The 6,322-nt window shown below is 41.4% G+C and overlaps 1 pseudogene; it reads right to left on the bottom strand.

The window, feature by feature from the left end:
• Positions 1-1,727: 1,727 nt before the first annotated feature.
• Positions 1,728-2,537, bottom strand: LOC122479593 (annotated as a pseudogene).
• Between the last annotated feature and the right edge of the window lie 3,785 nt (positions 2,538-6,322).

Here is a 6,322-nt window from a genome sequence, read left to right as displayed (position 1 = left end):
TTAAAAAATACCGATTAATCAGTTAGGTCCTCCTTCCTCCCTCAGAGAGGAATGAATAAGAGGTACAGGTTCATGTGTCCTCCGATGAAAATTCCTCCCCATGGAAATAGTAGGAAATAAGTATCTTCTCACCCAGCACTTCTTAGTTATTAAATTCATCTGTATAAGAAGAAAACATACTGGCTACACACCCACACAAGTAATGTGGAGGCTTCCCAGAAAGTGCATATAATATTTGAAACTGAGGTACCCTTAGAAGAGCCTGGAGTATAGAAAACTAAGTAGAAGAACTTTTCCCAAAGCAGTATCTAGTTGAGATAATCCACTTAAAGCACTAAACACATTTCCTGGTTTGTTCTAAGTAGGCGATTAATCAATCTTCTTAGCTTCTATTTTTATTATTATTATTATTATTGTGATTGTTGTTCTGTACACAGCTACAATTCACTTTCTGTGTGAAAACACAGAGTAAAACACTTATATGGCTGACCAAGTCTTGTCCAGAGTACACATTTTATATTTTATAGCACCGTGAATTTTGCAGAGCACTTTAACATATATTATCTCATTTGATTCCCAGAACAACCCTGGTAAGGCAGATATTATAATGGAAATTGCATTTTGTGCAGGAGTTAGATTACAAAGTAACATGTAAGGTAAAAAATCAAATATAATAAAAAATTAGTCACAAAATCCCTTAAAAGTTGCCCTTATAATAGACAAGCATATAGTCTCTCCATTAATCTAATAGTTTTCTCCTCCATTGTCTGATGTGTCTTTGGTTTAATTCTATGTATAATAACTAGCTTGCATTTAGGGGCCATGTTGTAAAAAAAGATAAGAGCAGTATATTTAAACACTGAGATCTCATCCCATTTTCTGTACAAGATGCTCACATTATAAGATACATAAGGGAACTGAAACTAACTGTGGAAACAGCAACTTCATGGCACCCTTACATATACCCCTGTGTCCCATGCCCATTGAATAGAATTAATGGCAGCTTCACATTTAAATGGTTTTCCACTCTTTCTTTCTCATACTTTTTAAGTAATGTTTGCTTTAATTTGAATAAGCTAAATAGACATAAGTCTCAACTAAATCAACATGATTTGAGGTTTCAAGTAATTTAGTCAAAATCATGAGGCAGCAAACCCTAATCAATCTGATTTCTATCACATCTTCCTTTAACTATACGATATCACATCCTCCCATTAGCCAGATAGTACAACTGAGGAGATCTTTACAAGCTCAAAATTAGGCATTTGCCTGATCAGATCCCATCTAGGCAGTGACTTCTCCCAGTGAAATCTTAGTGCAGATGTAGAAAAATGTTAAAATTAGTCTACCTAGACCAGAGCTCAGCAAAGACATAAGGCACATGTCCTTGTTCTTGTGAAAGTGCTATCACATCTTTAATGACTATTGTCAAGACCTCTCATCCACAAGACTGAAAAATACCCTGAAAGTGAAAAAGTGATTTACCAAGTGGCACTACAGAGTAAATTGTTTCACATTTGTTAAGTTGTGAGAACACAAAAATGATACCTCGCTCAAACAGATGGAAGGGACGGTGGTATCAGCAACTTCATTTTTAAATATGAGATGTGACAACTATTGGTGTATGATATCAAAGAAAAAAATAAAGGTAGCCTCATGAAAATATGACCGCTATAAAATCAGCAAAACTGTAAAGTAATAATAACCATCATTTCTTTTACTTTTATTTGCATTTATTTTATACAGAATTTACTCTTGGGCCATAAGTTTTTGTTTCTTCAGTTTCTTCTGGGATATCTTTTTCTTCTGTGCAACCTCCTCTTCTGGTTTAGGAACAATCTGCTCTTTTTCAGTAAGGATCATCTCAATGTGGCAGGGAGAGCTCCCATATGGGTTAATCCTACCATGAGCCTTAGAAGTTCTATGCCACATCTTGAGGGCTTTGTTCACCTGGATGTGCTCAATGACGAGAGAATCTACATCTAAACCCTGAAGTTCATCATTACTCTCTGCATTTTTAAGCATGTGCAGTAAAAATTCAGCACTCTTTTTGGGCCACTGAGCCTGTGTCCAGCCCCACTGTTTGGCCTGGGCACACCTCCCAACTCCACCATTATAGCCACAGAATGGCATACATTGCTTCTGAAAAGTGACATCTTTCATATTCTTGGTGGCTTTTTGGATATGCATACTCTTGATGGCATGGACAGTTTCACATGTGTTCCTAAAAGTGAATGTTAAGATTTGAACCTCTTTTTTTTTATTATTATTTTTTTAATGTTTATTTATTTTTGAGAGTGAGAAAGAGAGAGGTGGGGGAGGGGTAGAAAGGGAGCCGGAGACATAGAATCCAAAGCAGGCTCCAGGCTCTGAGCTGTCAGCACAGAGCCCAACGTGGGGCTCAAACCCACGAACTGTGAGATCATGACCTGAGCCAAAGTCGGATGCTTAACTGACTGATCCACCCAGGCGCCCCTTGAGCCTCTTGATTTGCATGATTTCATAGGGTTTTGTGGGTCAAGTGAAGAGCAAACCATTTTCAGAGATCATCTCAGGCCACTTAGGGGAAGAGCAATAACCACCATTTCTGAGCACTCCAAATACATTGTCATAGTAAATCTTCACAGTATGATCCCCATTTTATAGATCAGAAAACTGAGATTCAGAGAGACTAAATAACTTATGAAAATTATATTTAGGAATTGGCAGAGCCAGAATCTGACCCTAGAACTATCACATCCAAAGCCCATACTCCTTCCAGAATATCATTCTGCACCTCAAATAATAAACCCTCCTTAGCAAGGGAATCAATTTTGAAAATACAGTATAGCTATCTCTTACACAGTAAGTTTTTAGCTCTCAAAATTTAATGAAGTTTTTCCTCACACTTCATCTCAATTATGTAAGAATATTTAAAAGCAAAACATGTAACCCATTAAGTATGTATATTGAATATACTGTACTAGAATGAAATGATGGCTCCCAAAGTGGAGGGTGGATTCACTCACAGTATCCTGTAAGGGGGAGCTTCAATTTATTAATGGGGCCTCATGGATGATGGTGGTAGAGAAGGGGTGATTCAGTCCCCTACCCTAAACTACAATATACACTATCAATATCAGAGTAAAGGAGTCATCAAACTGCTGGAGGTTTGAATGACAGATGTCTTGGAAAAGTAGATATCTTAAGACAAAAGTGAAATTAAGTTTTAAAAAAATCTCTAAATTTTTAAACAGTTACTCAAAAAGATCTGTTGGCTAAAAATCTGAAATGATAGTTATAATACTATAATTCTTCTCTTTCTCTCAGCTAAATTTTCAATAGTAATCTTTACGTGGGCAAATACAGAGTCCACCAAATACTTCCAAGTTCAATGTCAAGACTAGGACTAAGAATTAGTCTTGTCTTTAAATCCAATCTATTAATACTTGCACTCGATTCCCTCCAGCAACAAGAGCAACTTTATCATAAAGTCATAATTCCTGATGTATGTGGAAAGGTGATACTGTTGAAGTACCATCAATAAAGAAGATGTTTCATAGTGGTTGTGATTAATTTGTGCTGATCTTGGTACCACCTTGCTCTTGTAACCAACATTTACATTTGCAAGATGGTAGAATTTGAGAGATGGCTTACTGGTATAATCTGTAACACTGGCAGAGGAAGAGGCTAACTGGGCTCTATAAAGACTAAATCAAGAGAGACCACATAAACTAGATATAAATTTGTAAAAAAAAAAAAAAGTTGTATTAAGTGTATAAGGCTAAAAAGCATGTTATCTTGATCCTAGTTGGAGGGCAATAGCCAAATAATCTGTGATTTCTTTTTTGTTTATATTAAACAGTAGAATCCACATGAATATTTTTCAGAGAAGACATCTAGTTTCATATGGTTGGGATGACTGCAGGTAAGAGGTGACTATTATGCCAATGGTTACAGTAATGAAAAATAAATTAAACGATTTAGCTTTTTAAAAATGCTTTTGAGGGGGGCACCTGGGTGGCTCAGTTAAGCACTGGACTTCGGCTCAGGTCATGATCTCATGTTTGGTGAGATCGAGCCCCAAGTCCATCTGTGTGCTGACAGCTTGGATCCTGCTTGGGATTCTCTCTCTCCCTCTATCTCTGCCCCTTCCCCCATACTCTCTCTCCCTTTCTCAAAAATAAATAAACATTAAAAAATACTTTTTTTATGGTTAAAATAAAGAACATGAAATTCTAACAACCAACCATCCCACAAGACTTTTACTGCCGGTATTGCCTGAATTCAATCCTAGGGGAGGTGGTAGCTAGGGCTCTCCAAGTGGGTCTGAGAACAAGGCCCCTGGACAGCCCTGAAACATGTATACTGAAGATAGAACCCTGATGCTGTCTCAAAGCTTTAGCTTTTGCTCACTTCCTCCCACAAACAATAGTTTTAATGTAAAAGCCAAACCACAGTGAATTCTTTGTTGTTTCTAGATAAAGAAACCCAACACATGATAATATGATCATCTTATAAGGTCATCTTTAATATTCAAATCTAAGCAAATGACTCTCCAATCCTCTATATTTTACTAAAGAAATAAAAGGGTTCTATAAAAGAAAGACAGTGTAACAAATAAAGATGCCCCTAACGTTTGGCAAGATTTGATTCCTCCTCTACTGGAATAATTAAAGCAGAAGCTGGCTAAAAACTGAAGTACCGTAGAGGGGGTTTCCTCATTAGGAAGGTGGGACTTCTCATGGTATGTATTCCAGGTAGGAGAAGGCAGAGAAAACATTCCAGAAAATCTAATCACACTATGAACGTGACATGTCTTATACCTCTTAGATCTCTAATAAATGTTTTTAAAATTCCTTCATTTAAAATGTTAACATGGTGCTTATAAAAGCATTATCATAAAGAAGGGGACTGAAGAAAAGGAATGGGAAGAAAAACGGTCCCCAAACTCTTGAGAAAGACTTGATTTGATCAATTAACAGCCTTCCTCATCCTCATCCCCATGGTCCTCTCTTGTCATTCGCTAGACAAATAATTTTAGTTGTCTCTTTTGTGCTCAGCAATGTTAGACAGTAAGAAACTCACAGGGCATCAGTGACAACGCTTCATTCGTTGGCACAGTGGGCTCCAACGAGGCTCAACAAACCGGAGCTGGGAAGTTCCCTAGGGCTTCCCGGAGGAGGCGCTGCCTCCCAGTTGGAGTTTGAGAGCAAAGACAACATCAAGCTTTGGGGGTTGCTCCGGCACTGACAGCAAAGCTCCCTGCGATACCAGGCATACACGCCCCCTACAGAACAGGGTAACGGGCAAAATGTGTTGTCGACCTCTGGGAGAAAACTGAGTCGCGCTTACCATTTGTCGAGAGGAGAGAGTGGAAGGGATGGAGTGAGGAAAAGAAGCAAAGCTCCCCTCTTCAATAAGGCGTGCACTGCAGCCCCTGTTGCCAGATCCATCCCAGGAAGGAGCATTCCAAATGCCCGAATCCGCGGAAGAGGGAGAGGCCAGGGCCGGGATGGCCGAGAGAACTTGCCGCGTATTGACGGCCAGGCAAACAGGACCGGGTTGGTGACACTTGGGTCTGTCCGCCACCCAGCCAGATCTCCAGAGTCCTCACGACCCTCCTTTTAAGACTCGCCAGGGCTGTGGCCTAACTAGAACGCAGTAAACTTGCTCTCGGTTTCCCAGAGATCCCAGGCTGGGGCTTCCAGGCCGCCCGGCCGGGACTTGTTTCGCGTCGCGAGCTCTCCTAAGCGCTTGCAAGTGGGGCGCCGCGGGGGAGGGCGGGGAGGAGAGTCCCCACCGCGCCCTCCGCTGCCCCCACCCCTGCAGCAGGCACCTTTTACCGATGGGTTTTCTCCCTAATTAACTCAAATTCTCTTCTTCCCTCCCTTCAGACAGGGGGAGCTGGAGTCCTACAGGCCGAGCCCTCCTGGCTTGCGCAAAGGTGGAAGGGCGGGGGCGACTGCCGACCCCAGAGCGCTGTGGATGGGCCGCTGACCTGCGGGGTGAAGGGAGGTGCGGGCCTGGAGTTCCCGCCTTCTTTCTTCCCCTCCCAAATTACGAGGCAAGAAGGAACTCTAACCCTCGGTCCCGGCAGAACCGCCCAGTGCTGGGCTAGGGGCGCACCAGCTAGTTGGGGCGGAGCGGCCTGCCAGGCCTCGGAACCACCCCAGCGTCCAGGACTTCGGTCTTCCTGGAGCCGAATCCCGCTCGGCCCAGCGCTTCTCCGTGTTTGGTGTTTGGTGTTTGTTTGTTTGTTTGTTTCCTTTTCTCTGCGCTTCCCAATCTTCTTTGCCCCAGGGTTCAGTTTTTTCCTTTCCTCAAGTCGAACATCCTTTCT

This window comes from Prionailurus bengalensis, chromosome C1 (assembly GCF_016509475.1).
Source record: "Prionailurus bengalensis isolate Pbe53 chromosome C1, Fcat_Pben_1.1_paternal_pri, whole genome shotgun sequence".
Taxonomy (NCBI): domain Eukaryota; kingdom Metazoa; phylum Chordata; class Mammalia; order Carnivora; family Felidae; genus Prionailurus; species Prionailurus bengalensis.
This window is presented reverse-complemented; position numbering and strand designations above follow the sequence as displayed.